This window comes from Oncorhynchus keta, unplaced genomic scaffold, assembly GCF_023373465.1.
Source record: "Oncorhynchus keta strain PuntledgeMale-10-30-2019 unplaced genomic scaffold, Oket_V2 Un_scaffold_15365_pilon_pilon, whole genome shotgun sequence".
In the NCBI taxonomy this organism is placed as follows: domain Eukaryota; kingdom Metazoa; phylum Chordata; class Actinopteri; order Salmoniformes; family Salmonidae; genus Oncorhynchus; species Oncorhynchus keta.
This window is the reverse complement of record NW_026290799.1, coordinates 153133-168186: the sequence shown is the minus strand read 5'-3', so window position 1 is coordinate 168186 and position 15054 is coordinate 153133. Positions and strand designations below refer to the sequence as shown.

Below are 15054 nucleotides of genomic sequence, written 5' to 3'. Positions count from 1 at the left end.
TACTTACCCTTTTTCCCACCTGTGTTTGTGGGAAGTTAACTGTGTTTGATGGCACATATTCTTAAGCGTCACGGTTTGTTTTGTATTTTTTATTGTTTTGTCGGCGTCATTTCGAATAAAAGAGAAAATGTGCGTTCACCACGCTGCACCTTGGTCCAGTTCTTTTAACGGCCGTGACACATATATGATAACAGAGACCCCAGCCTAACAGATAACAGAGACCCCAGCCTAACAGATAACAGAAACCCCAGCCTAACACATAACAGAGACCCCAGCCTAACAGATAACAGAGACCCCAGCCTAACAGATAACAGAGACCCCAGCCTAACAGATAACAGAAACCCCAGCCTAACAGATAACAGAGACCCCAGCCTAACAGATAACAGAGACCCCAGCCTAACAGATAACAGAAACCCCAGCCTAACACATAACAGAGACCCCAGCCTAACAGATAACAGAGACCCCAGCCTAACAGATAACAGAGACCCCAGCCTAACAGATAACAGAGACCCCAGCCTAACAGATAACAGAGACCCCAGCCTAACAGATAACAGAGACCCCAGCCTAACAGATAACAGAGACCCCAGCCTAACAGATAACAGAGACCCCAGCCTAACAGATAACAGAGACCCCAGCCTAACACATAACAGAGACCCCAGCCTAACAGATAACAGAGACCCCAGCCTAACAGATAACAGAGACCCCAGCCTAACAGATAACAGAGACCCCAGCCTAACAGATAACAGAGACCCCAGCCTAACAGATAACAGAGACCCCAGCCTAACAGATAACAGAGACCCCAGCCTAACAGATAACAGAGACCCCAGCCTAACACATAACAGAGACCCCAGCCTAACAGATAACAGAGACCCCAGCCTAACAGATAACAGAGACCCCAGCCTAACAGATAACAGAGACCCCAGCCTAACAGATAACAGAGACCCCAGCCTAACAGATAACAGAGACCCCAGCCTAACAGATAACAGAGACCCCAGCCTAACAGATAACAGAGACCCCAGCCTAACAGATAACAGAGACCCCAGCCTAACAGATAACAGAGACCCCAGTCTAACACATAACAGAGACCCCAGCCTAACAGATAACAGAGACCCCAGCCTAACAGATAACAGAGACCCCAGCCTCCCATTTGTTCCTCTTTATCACTTTTATCTCTCTTGGTGATGTCATTACTGGTTCCTCCATGTTCACTCCCATACCCCCCCTGCCCTGGTTCTCCAGGCCCCAGTCTGGTCAGTCTACAGGGAGAGTCCCGTCTGTCTGTTGACACGGTGGATTGATGAGGCCCAGTAGATGTGAAAACATAAGGGGTTGTATGTCTATGTAGCAGTGCATCTCATCTCTGTGTATCTCAAGCCTGGCATAGAACCTATTGTAGACCAAATACATGTAATATAGAACATTTGTATTGTAGAACCATCCCATGAGAACCAACCCCCGAAGATGAGCAGGGGATGGCTCTTAAAGACCAACCACTTCTCCAGTAGACTCTAAGAGGTGTCTCCTGAACTGACACCTGTTGCTGGGCACATTGACAGACTGGAAGCTGTCTCTGTCGTTCAGGTGAATCACCTGTCTAATCTGTCTGAGAATGTCACAGAGAAGACACCAGTGAATAATGTGTTCCTGGCAGACCTCATTTAAATGATTGACATGCCCTCCTCCAGGACATGAGTGTGTAATTAGTTCATTTTGCCAAATCTTTCTCACCATGAACTGTAATGTGAGGTGAATGAAGAAGTCTGACAAGCCTGACAAGGTTTAACAACGTTGCCGGTGTAAAGTCGTGTGGCTGAAGAGGCAACAGAGGCATTTGGTGTTGCTCATTTGAAATCAAATGACCAAGCCTCGATCGAGAGTCCTCTCTTTTTAACACTCCTCCTCCATTACTCCCACATGCATCCGTAGTGAAAGGCAGTGTCATTCTGTCTAAACTAACTGAACTAATGTGATAATGTGGGTACAGTGTAATGTTGACTAAGCTGTCGACAGAGACATCCAGTACCCGGGCAGAGACCCAACGCATGCCAACTACGCCCTGTCATGCCCTGGCACGGATGCCAAGACAGTGGGTTGTGAAGACATCAGAGGACATGAATCATTGGGTAATTAGCCTGAGAACTACTAATAATGAGAAATAGAGAGAGAGAGAGAGAGAGAGAGAGAGAGAGAGAGAGAGAGAGAGAGAGAGAGAGAGAGAGAGAGAGAGAGAGAGAGAGAGAGAGAGAGAGAGAGAGGTCGTTACAACACTGTATATAGACATAATATGACATTTGTAATGTCTTTATTCTTTTGGAACTTCTGTGAGTGTAATGTTTACTGTTCATTTTTATTGTTTATTTCACTTTTGTACACTATCTACTTCAAATCAAAATCAAATCAAATGTATTTATAAAGCCCTTCTTACATCAGCTGCTGTACAGAAACCCAGCCTAAAACCCCAAACAGCAAGCAATGCAGGTGTAGAAGCATGGTGGCTTGGAAAAACTCCCTAGAAAGTCCAGAATCTAGGAAGAAACCTAAAGAGGAACCAGGCTATGAGGGGTGGCCAGTCCTCTTCTGGCTGTGCCGGGTGGAGATTATAACAGAACATGGCCAAGATGTTCAAATGTTCATAGATGACCAGCAGGGTCAAATAATAATAAACTGGAGCAGAAGCAGGGCCAGGTGGCCTGGGGACAGCAAGGAGTCATCAGGCCAGGTAGTCCTGAGGCATGGTTCTAGGGCCAGGTGGCCTGGGGACAGCAAGGAGTCATCAGGCCAGGTAGTCCTGAGGCATGGTTCTAGGGCCAGGTGGCCTGGGGACAGCAAGGAGTCATCAGGCCAGGTAGTCCTGAGGCATGGTTCTAGGGCCAGGTGGACTGGGGACAGCAAGGAGTCATCAGGCCAGGTAGTCCTGAGGCATGGTTCTAGGGCCAGGTGGCCTGGGGACAGCAAGGAGTCATCAGGCCAGGTAGTCCTGAGGCATGGTTATTGGGCCAGGTGGCCTGGGGACAGCAAGGAGTCATCAGGCCAGGTAATCCTGAGGCATGGTTATTGGGCCAGGTGGACTGGGGACAGCAAGGAGTCATCAGGCCAGGTAATCCTGAGGCATGGTTCTAGGGCCAGGTGGACTGGGGCCAGCAAGGAGTCATTAGGCCAGGTAGTCCTGAGGCATGGTTATTGGGCCAGGTGTCCTGGGGACAGCAAGGAGTCATCAGGCCAGGTAATCCTGAGGCATGGTTCTAGGGCCAGGTGGACTGGGGACAGCAAGGAGTCATCAGGCCAGGTAATCCTGATGCATGGTTCTAGGGCCAGGTGGACTGGGTCCAGCAAGGAGTCATTAGGCCAGGTAGTCCCGAGGCATGGTTCTAGGGCCAGGTGTCCTGGGGACAGCAAGGAGTCATCAGGCCAGGTAATCCTGAGGCATGGTTCAGGGACAGGTGGCCTGGGGAGGTCAAGGCCAGGTCCTGAGGCATGGTTCCAGGGGACTGGGGAGGTCATCAGGCCTGGGGACAGGTAGTCCTGAGGCATGGTTCTAGGGCCAGGTGGAAGGAGTCATCAGGCCAGGTAGTCCTGAGGCATGGTTCCAGGTGGAGGGCCAGGTGGACTGGGGACAGCAAGCAAGGAGTCATCAGGCCAGGTAATCCTGAGGCATGGTTCTAGGGCCAGGTGGACCGGGGACAGCAAGGAGTCATCAGGCCAGGTAATCCTGAGGCATGGTTCTAGGGCCAGGTGGCCTGGGGACAGCAAGGGAGTCATCAGGCCAGGTAGTCCTGAGGCATGGTTATTGGGCCAGGTGTCCTGGGGACAGCAAGGAGTCATCAGGCCAGGTAATCCTGAGACATGGTTCTAGGGCCAGGTGGACTGGGGACAGCAAGGAGCCAGCAGGCCAGGTAATCCTGAGGCATGGTTCTAGGGCCAGGTGGACTGGGTCCAGCAAGGAGTCATTAGGCCAGGTAGTCCTGAGGCATGGTTATTGGGCCAGGTGTCCTGGGGACAGCAAGGAGTCATCAGGCCAGGTAATCCTGAGGCATGGTTCTAGGGCCAGGTGTCCTGGGGACAGCAAGGAGTCATCAGGCCAGGTAATCCTGAGGCATGGTTCCAGGGACAGGTGGCCTGGGGACAGCAAGGAGTCATCAGGCCAGGTAGTCCTGAGGCATGGTTCCAGGGCCAGGTGGACTGGGGACAGCAAGGAGTCATCAGGCCAGGTAGTCCTGAGGCATGGTTCTAGGGCCAGGTGGACTGGGGACAGCAAGGAGTCATCAGGCCAGGTAATCCTGAGGCATGGTTCTAGGGCCAGGTGGACTGGGGACAGCAAGGAGTCATCAGGCCAGGTAATCCTGAGGCATGGTTCTAGGGCCAGGTGGACCGGGGACAGCAAGGAGTCATCAGGCCAGGTAGTCCTGAGGCATGGTTCTAGGGCCAGGTGGCCTGGGGACAGCAAGGAGTCATCAGGCCAGGTAGTCCTGAGGCATGGTTATTGGGCCAGGTGTCCTGGGGACAGCAAGGAGTCATCAGGCCAGGTAATCCTGAGGCATGGTTCTAGGGCCAGGTGGACTGGGGACAGCAAGGAGTCATCAGGCCAGGTAATCCTGAGGCATGGTTCTAGGGCCAGGTGGACTGGGTCCAGCAAGGAGTCATTAGGCCAGGTAGTCCTGAGGCATGGTTATTGGGCCAGGTGTCCTGGGGACAGCAAGGAGTCATCAGGCCAGGTAATCCTGAGGCATGGTTCTAGGGCCAGGTGGCCTGGGGACAGCAAGGAGTCATCAGGCCAGGTAGTCCTGAGGCATGGTTATTGGGCCAGGTGGCCTGGGGACAGCAAGGAGTCATCAGGCCAGGTAATCCTGAGGCATGGTTCTAGGGCCAGGTGGCCTGGGGACAGCAAGGAGTCATCAGGCCAGGTAATCCTGAGGCATGGTTCTAGGGCCAGGTGGCCTGGGTCCAGCAAGGAGTCATTAGGCCAGGTAGTCCTGAGGCATGGTTCTAGGGCCAGGTGTCCTGGGGACAGCAAGGAGTCATCAGGCCAGGTAATCCTGAGGCATGGTTCCAGGGACAGGTGGCCTGGGGAGAGCAAGGAGTCATCAGGCCAGGTAGTCCTGAGGCATGGTTCCAGGGCCAGGTGGACTGGGGACAGCAAGGAGTCATCAGGCCAGGTAGTCCTGAGGCATGGTTCTAGGGCCAGGTGGACTGGGGACAGCAAGGAGTCATCAGGCCAGGTAGTCCTGAGGCATGGTTCTAGGGCCAGGTGGACTGGGGACAGCAAGGAGTCATCAGGCCAGGTAATCCTGAGGCATGGTTCTAGGGCCAGGTGGACTGGGGACAGCAAGGAGTCATCAGGCCAGGTAATCCTGAGGCATGGTTCTAGGGCCAGGTGGACCGGGGACAGCAAGGAGTCATCAGGCCAGGTAATCCTGAGGCATGGTTCTAGGGCCAGGTGGCCTGGGGACAGCAAGGAGTCATCAGGCCAGGTAGTCCTGAGGCATGGTTATTGGGCCAGGTGTCCTGGGGACAGCAAGGAGTCATCAGGCCAGGTAATCCTGAGGCATGGTTCTAGGGCCAGGTGGACTGGGGACAGCAAGGAGCCAGCAGGCCAGGTAATCCTGAGGCATGGTTCTAGGGCCAGGTGGACTGGGTCCAGCAAGGAGTCATTAGGCCAGGTAGTCCTGAGGCATGGTTCTTGGGCCAGGTGTCCTGGGGACAGCAAGGAGTCATCAGGCCAGGTAATCCTGAGGCATGGTTCTAGGGCCAGGTGTCCTGGGGACAGCAAGGAGTCATCAGGCCAGGTAATCCTGAGGCATGGTTCCAGGGACAGGTGGCCTGGGGACAGCAAGGAGTCATCAGGCCAGGTAGTCCTGAGGCATGGTTCTAGGGCCAGGTGGACTGGGGACAGCAAGGAGTCATCAGGCCAGGTAGTCCTGAGGCATGGTTCTAGGGCCAGGTGGACTGGGGACAGCAAGGAGTCATCAGGCCAGGTAATCCTGAGGCATGGTTCTAGGGCCAGGTGGACTGGGGACAGCAAGGAGTCATCAGGCCAGGTAATCCTGAGGCATGGTTCTAGGGCCAGGTGGACCTGGGGACAGCAAGGAGTCATCAGGCCAGGTAGTCCTGAGGCATGGTTATTGGGCCAGGTGGCCTGGGGACAGCAAGGAGTCATCAGGCCAGGTAGTCCTGAGGCATGGTTATTGGGCCAGGTGGCCTGGGGACAGCAAGGAGTCATCAGGCCAGGTAATCCTGAGGCATGGTTCTAGGGCCAGGTGGACTGGGGACAGCAAGGAGTCATCAGGCCAGGTAGTCCTGAGGCATGGTTCTAGGGCCAGGTGGACTGGGGACAGCAAGGAGTCATCAGGCCAGGTAGTCCTGAGGCATGGTTATTGGGCCAGGTGTCCTGGGGACAGCAAGGAGTCATCAGGCCAGGTAATCCTGAGGCATGGTTCTAGGTGGCCTGGGGACAGCAAGGAGTCATCAGGCCAGGTAGTCCTGAGGCATGGTTATTGGGCCAGGTGGCTGGGGACAGCAAGGAGTCATCAGGCCAGGTAGTCCTGAGGCATGGTTATTGGGCCAGGTGGACTGGGGACAGCAAGGAGTCATCAGGCCAGGTAGTCCTGAGGCATGGTTATTGGGCCAGGTGGCCTGGGGACAGCAAGGAGTCATCAGGCCAGGTAGTCCTGAGGCATGGTTATTGGGCCAGGTGTCCTGGGGACAGCAAGGAGTCATCAGGCCAGGTAATCCTGAGGCATGGTTATTGGGCCAGGTGGCCTGGGGACAGCAAGGAGTCATCAGGCCAGGTAGTCCTGAGGCATGGTTCTAGGGCCAGGTGGCCTGGGGACAGCAAGGAGTCATCAGGCCAGGTAGTCCTGAGGCATGGTTCTAGGGCCAGGTGGACTGGGGACAGCAAGGAGTCATCAGGCCAGGTAATCCTGAGGCATGGTTCTAGGGCCAGGTGGACTGGGGACAGCAAGGAGTCATCAGGCCAGGTAATCCTGAGGCATGGTTCTAGGGCCAGGTGGACTGGGGACAGCAAGGAGTCATCAGGCCAGGTAATCCTGAGGCATGGTTCTAGGGCCAGGTGGACTGGGGACAGCAAGGAGTCATCAGGCCAGGTAGTCCTGAGGCATGGTTCTAGGGCCAGGTGGACTGGGGACAGCAAGGAGTCATCAGGCCAGGTAGTCCTGAGGCATGGTTCTAGGGCCAGGTGGACTGGGGACAGCAAGGAGTCATCAGGCCAGGTAGTCCTGAGGCATGGTTCCAGGGCCAGGTGGACTGGGGACAGCAAGGAGTCATCAGGCCAGGTAGTCCTGAGGCATGGTTCTAGGGCCAGGTGGACTGGGGACAGCAAGGAGTCATCAGGCCAGGTAATCCTGAGGCATGGTTCTAGGGCCAGGTGGACTGGGGACAGCAAGGAGTCATTAGGCCAGGTAATCCTGAGGCATGGTTCCAGGGCTCAGGTCCTCCTCCTCCGAGAGAGAGAGAGAGAGAGAGAGAGAGAGAGGGTGGGAAAAAATACCCTTCAATGTGCAGTATCTGGGCGGTGTCATCAAAGATGCCGCTGTCTAAACCAAATAAATGCTAGTCTGTTATTGAGGACTTGTCACTGTTATTAAGTCATCAACAGCATAGCAACTGAATTAGTCAGAAGCCTTGCAGTAAGGCCAGCTACTTGAGATCTGAGAGCTATAACATTTTCACATATTTCCTTGTGAATATTTTAATGGAAATCATAAAGTTCTGCCTGTACATTTCAAATGATGGGGGGGCAGAGAAAGTTCTCAGTCGACGTTACACCGAAGAATGTAGTCGTTTCGTATAGACTTAACATTACTGGGAGCAGACATGACCCTCCTCCATACTCATCCATCACGCAGAACAATATCTTCTAGTGCTTTTCCCAAACAAATGGCACACTTATTACCTATATAGCACGCTACTTTTGACCTGGGCCCATAAGGTTCTGGTCAACACTTTAGCACTACATAGGGAGTAGGGTGCCATTTGGGACGTTCATCTCGTCATCTGCTCTCTGGCTTTATCAAAGAGCTTTATTGGGTCTCTAAAGTCCTGTGGCTCAGTGTGTCTGGTCCCGTTGATGGGCCTACTTAATGTTATGGATCTACCAGCTGTGTGTGTGTGTGTGTGTGTGTGTGTGTGTGTGTGTGTGTGTGTGTGTGTGTGTGTGCGTGCGTGCGTGCGTGCGTGCGTGCGTGCGTGCGTGCGTGCGTGGAGGCTATCTGACCATCTATAAAGCATTAAATAAGGTTGGGGTGGAATGGTGCTTGTTATTTTGGTAATGACCCCCCCATGGCCTCTGTATCCCGTCCACCTCTCTAGACTCTCGCTTCCACCAAGATCATTTATTACTTTAGAGACACACGATGCCCAAGTTATATTCACGTCTCTAGACCGGCAACAAGGCTTGCCAACGAGGGCCACACAGTTAGTCTGACTCCCCCAAATCCCTTGTCTACGTACCCTAACCCCCCTTCCCTCCTCTTTCTCTCTCTAGAGGTTTGTCTCCATCACTATGGGGTCGGCATTTTCCAAATCTAAAGACTCATCAAAACATCTCACCAACTCCTACTTTCCCAGTAAAACACAATGTTTCTTCAAGGAACACATAGTCTATACAGCCTACATTCTGTGTGAATCTGAATTCACTGAGAGGGTACCAGTACTGAGAAATTGTCATTCATTCGTCCTTGTTCTCTCTCACATCCTATAATAGGTTGTTATAGTTCTCTAGAGGGCGATTTAGGAGGGACTAAACTTAACCATACCACCCAAGGTAGTCTTATAACCTTTGACCCTTGCGCCGTCCTTATATGTCAAACCTGCGTCACATGCCCCACACATCAGGAGGGACCGGACCTCGCTACGCCTCAATTCCTGCTCACTGTAGCGTTATACCATCCTCTCTACTGGGTTTATTTGTCTACCAACTAAAACCGGATTATCATCAGCCCCTAGACTACACTAGAAGATGCTGGGACTGTTTGTGTATTTGGGTCTTGGTCCTTGTGGACAGAAAACGGTCCTCTTGAGGAGAATGTTTTCACTAGATGGCTCTGAGAGTTGAGCAGTCGGGGATATTCATCATTTGATATCAGAGAACATTGACAAAAATAGCTCCAGAAAACCATGTGATTGGCTCAAAGCAGGTCTGGTTCTATCCACTGTAGAACAGACAACAGTCCATTGAAACACTGTGGAGAGAAACAATGATGACAATAAGCAGTAGTTTATTTTCTCTGTTTTCCCCTGGACTTATACTGATGAGGGATATTGCCTTTTTGATCCGCCGGTCTGTCACTGCATAAAATAGAGACAGCCAAGGTGTGACCACATCGATACTTAATGCTTGGCTCATTTTTAGAACGTTTATGCCATTTCAAAGGAGCCGTTTCTGTACGTGAGTTTGCAGAAACGTAGTTTGAGAGCAAAAGGAGAAATGTGCAAAATCTTGGCAAACACACTGAGTGACCCGTCCTCCCTCCAGACTGATGAGAATTTGTGCACAGCGTCTTTCCAAACCAACGTATCTAAAGTAGAGGCTTTCTGGCCTAAAGACTAAAACTACTATGTACTGAGTGCCAAGATACAGCACATGTTGAGGATTGTTTTGACACAACTAAACGGCTGCTCTATTTAAGTTGTCAGAATTTATCTCTGGGGAGGGATATTACTTAAATATGTTTGGTGGGACGATTGGATGACTAAACTGATCTATTCCACCCATACGGTAAATCCATACAGTATATCCATACAGTATATCCATACAGTATATCTATACAGTATATCTATACAGTATATCTATACGGTATATCCATACAGTATATCCATACAGTATATCCATACAGTATATCTATACAGTATATCCATACAGTATATATATACGGTATATCCGTACAGTATATCTGTACAGTATATCTATACAGTATATCCATACAGTATATCCATACAGTATATCTATACGGTATATCCGTACAGTATATCCATACAGTATATCCATACAGTATATCTATACAGTATATCCATACAGTATATCCATACAGTATATCTATACAGTATATCTATACGGTATATCCATACAGTATATCCATACAGTATATCCATACAGTATATCTGTACAGTATATCTATACAGTATATCCATACAGTATATCTATACAGTATATCCATACAGTATATCTATACGGTATATCCGTACAGTATATCTGTACAGTATATCTATACAGTATATCCATACAGTATATCCATACAGTATATCCATACAGTATATCCATACAGTATATCTATACAGTATATCTATACGGTATATCCATACAGTATATCCATACAGTATATCCATACAGTATATCCATACAGTATATCCATACAGTATATCTATACAGTATATCCATACAGTATATCTATACAGTATATCCATACAGTATATCTATACAGTATATCCATACAGTATATCCATACAGTATATCCATACAGTATATCCATACAGTATATCTATACAGTATATCCATACAGTATATCCATACAGTATATCTATACGGTATATCTATACGGTATATCCATACAGTATATCCATACAGTATATCTATACAGTATATCCATACAGTATATCTATACAGTATATCTATACAGTATATCTATACAGTATATCCATACAGTATATCTATACAGTATATCCATACAGTATATCCATACAGTATATCCATACAGTATATCTATACGGTATATCCATACAGTATATCCATACAGTATATCCATACAGTATATCTATACAGTATATCCATACAGTATATCTATACAGTATATCTATACAGTATATCCATACAGTATATCTATACAGTATATCCATACAGTATATCTATACAGTATATCCATACAGTATATCCATACAGTATATCTATACAGTATATCCATACAGTATATCCATACAGTATATCCATACAGTATATCTGTACAGTATATCTATACAGTATATCCATACAGTATATCTATACAGTATATCCATACAGTATATCTATACGGTATATCCGTACAGTATATCTGTACAGTATATCTATACAGTATATCCATACAGTATATCCATACAGTATATCTATACAGTATATCCATACAGTATATCTATACAGTATATCCATACAGTATATCCATACAGTATATCCATACAGTATATCTATACGGTATATCCATACAGTATATCCATAAAGTATATCCATACAGTATATCTATACAGTATATCCATACAGTATATCTATACAGTATATCTATACAGTATATCTATACGGTATATCCATACGGTAAATCCATACAGTATATCTATACAGTATATCCATACAGTATATCCATACAGTATATCTATACAGTATATCCATACAGTATATCTGTACGGTATATCCGTACAGTATATCTGTACAGTATATCTATACAGTATATCCATACAGTATATCTATACAGTATATCCATACAGTATATCTATACGGTATATCCGTACAGTATATCTGTACAGTATATCTATACAGTATATCCATACAGTATATCTATACAGTATATCCATACAGTATATCTATACAGTATATCCATACAGTATATCTATACAGTATATCCATACAGTATATCCATACAGTATATCCATACAGTATATCTATACGGTATATCCATACAGTATATCCATACAGTATATCCATTCAGTATATCTATACAGTATATCCATACAGTATATCTATACAGTATATCTATACAGTATATCCATACAGTATATCTATACAGTATATCCATACAGTATATCTATACAGTATATCCATACAGTATATCTATACAGTATATCCATACAGTATATCCATACAGTATATCTATACAGTATATCCATACAGTATATCCATACAGTATATCCATACAGTATATCTGTACAGTATATCTATACAGTATATCCATACAGTATATCTATACAGTATATCCATACAGTATATCTATACGGTATATCCGTACAGTATATCTGTACAGTATATCTATACAGTATATCCATACAGTATATCCATACAGTATATCCATACAGTATATCTATACAGTATATCCATACAGTATATCCATACAGTATATCCATACAGTATATCTATACGGTATATCCGTACAGTATATCTGTACAGTATATCTATACAGTATATCCATACAGTATATCCATACAGTATATCCATACAGTATATCTATACAGTATATCCATACAGTATATCCATACAGTATATCTATACAGTATATCCATACAGTATATCTATACAGTATATCTATACAGTATATCCATACAGTATATCCATACAGTATATCTATACAGTATATCCATACAGTATATCCATACAGTATATCCATACAGTATATCTATACAGTATATCTATACAGTATATCCATACAGTATATCTATACAGTATATCCATACAGTATATCCATACAGTATATCCATACAGTATATCTATACAGTATATCCATACAGTATATCTATACAGTATATCCATACAGTATATCCATACAGTATATCCATACAGTATATCTATACAGTATATCCATACAGTATATCCATACAGTATATCTATACAGTATATCCATACAGTATATCCATACAGTATATCTATACAGTATATCCATACAGTATATCTATACAGTATATCTATACAGTATATCCATACAGTATATCTATACAGTATATCTATACAGTATATCTATACAGTATATCTATACAGTATATCTATACAGTATATCTATACAGTATATCTATACAGTATATCCATACAGTATATCTATACAGTATATCTATACAGTATATCCATACAGTATATCTATACAGTATATCCATACAGTATGTTGCACCTCTAAAACCAAGACATTGCCTTCTTTTTCGCTGTAGACTCTTTCATAACCACTAGTGTTGTTTAGAGATCTCAAGCACCTCTTTGGTGCCAAGAATAAGTTCACATTCTGGGGTTTTCATTCAATTAAAAGTACTGGTCTGAGTTAGAATGAAACGTAATCTCTGTAAAGTCAGCCAGATATGTCCAAGCTATTTCTGGTTGTGGGCTTTTCCAGTAAAACACTAATGGGAATTAACGGGAATTGTCAGAAGGTTGTTTTCTGGTTTGAGTCAAAGCCTCTGGATCGGATCTGAAGAAGCGGGACTAAACGTATCACCTCTATCGTGTTATAAATTCTTTGTCCTCTCTGGTTCGTTGTTAGATGCTTGAATCCATGAAAAGTCTTGTAATGTAGCTGAGAGGGATGTAAATGTAGGAGGACATAGGAAGCCCACCTGGCCAGCCCACCTGACTTAACTTAACCTGTGATTGGACTCTATCACGTCCTATCATCCATTCTCTGGAACCCCTGACTCCTCTGTGACCCTGCCTAGAGAGACCACATCCCTGTAGACCAACAACTCTGATCCCCAAACATCAGACTAAAACATTCAAATGTGCAGACACGAACACCCAGTTTGTTGTCAGCTTTCATGGGTTGGGCCGAGCAGAGGGTCTTAGCTGTCCGGAGTGATCAGTCTTCTCATTTCAGAACTCTGGGAGAATTCACGGCCCGGGTCAACGTCGAGGAAGAAAAATGCCTCCTTCAGGACAAAATAGTTCACAGTTCCTGACACCACCACCTCGTATCCCGCAAGCCCCCTCTCTTTTATTAAATGGTCCGTCCGACATAAGCTTAAAGAGATTCCACGGCATTCTGGAACCTTCTGTGATCCATCATGATTAGGGGGGTAGAATTAGAATGTTTCTCTATCCTTGGGGTTTGAAAGAGGGGTCAATGTCACCTCACAACGCTATAGGAAACAGGTTGATCATTAGCATTTTTTTGCAGAAAGAAAGAAAAGAAAACCATGCCTGTAGACAGGAGAAAAGAGGGAGAGAAAAGAGGGAGAGAAAAGAGGGAGAGGGTGAAAGAGAAACTCGTTATCATCCTTCACAGTTTATTTGCTCTCTGAGAGAGAACGAGAAAGGGAGAATAGAAGAAAAACAATATCATCAATCTCCCGTAATTTGCGATCGGGGGGGTTTTATACAATAGACCACTATTGATTCTGATTTAGTCCTTTCATTCCTGAGATCAATGACAAAGACATTATCGCTTTGTTTCCTGTCAGACCTCTTACTCAGAATCCAGCATACATCATTAACTCAGTATTACCCAGAATCCCCTGCTATTTCCTTTACCAGACAGACCAAACCAGACTCATGCATTGGACGCAATTACACACCAAATAATTCCAAACAAGACCATTCGAGGATTGAGGCCCTCGGACATTACATCTCTGTGAATTCAGATGAAACAGAGTTCAGACTCCCTTTTAAAGACAGTAATAACATAATAATATTCTCCCTTGGGGCTGTATCAACAAGATAAAACTACTGTCTAGATTCTCAACCCCCTATCGTTGTTTACTGATATGAGAGAGTTTGCTACATTAATATCTGTTCTGTTCTGTCGTGTCCTCTTGTTCATGTTTCAACACATCTGGACAACTGCCAGGTGACAGAGGAAGTTAACTTGTTGTTGCTCTTTCATCAAGTGCTTGTTGTTTGTTGTTGAGACCCCTCCAGTGTGACTCCCAGGTCAACCAAGCAATAAATGAGCTATAATGTGGAGAACAGGCCATAATGATTAAGAATGACTGATATGACCATCCCAGAACGGGTTAGGGCATAGCCCAGCTGTACGGTGTGCTTTTGAATAATTTGATTATTTTTCACCTTCTTGCTCAGTATAAATTCCCTACTGTGTGTCGGTCACCTCAGAACTCATGCCAAAGGGATTTACAGTAAGGAACACAAACCCGTTCTGCGTTGCTGTAACACCTTGTTGACTACTGTAAATGTTTCAATATTATATAGAGGAGGGGTGGCAGTGTGTGTGCGTGTGCGTGTGCGCGCGTGCGTGCGTGCGTGCGTGCGTGCGTGCGTGCGTGCGTGCGTGCGTGCGTGCGTGTGTGTGTGTGTGTGTGTGTGTGTGTGTGTGTGTGTGTGTGTGTGTGTGTGTGTGTGTGTGTGTGTGTGTGTGTGTGTGTGTGTGT

The 15054-nt window shown here is 46.3% G+C and overlaps 1 long non-coding RNA gene across 4 annotated transcripts; it reads left to right on the top strand.

The window, feature by feature from the left end:
• The first annotated feature begins 3040 nt into the window (after positions 1 to 3040).
• Positions 3041 to 5153, top strand: LOC127927583 (uncharacterized). Of its 4 annotated transcripts, none has more exons than XR_008128069.1 (3): positions 3041 to 3063; positions 4364 to 4460; positions 5091 to 5153. It is a non-coding gene; the product is annotated as an uncharacterized LOC127927583 (long non-coding RNA). The 4 variants fall into 4 exon arrangements; XR_008128068.1 differs by lacking the exon at positions 3041 to 3063 and adding an exon at positions 3167 to 3189; XR_008128067.1 differs by lacking the exon at positions 3041 to 3063 and adding an exon at positions 3774 to 3796.
• Positions 5154 to 15054: the final 9901 nt, after the last annotated feature.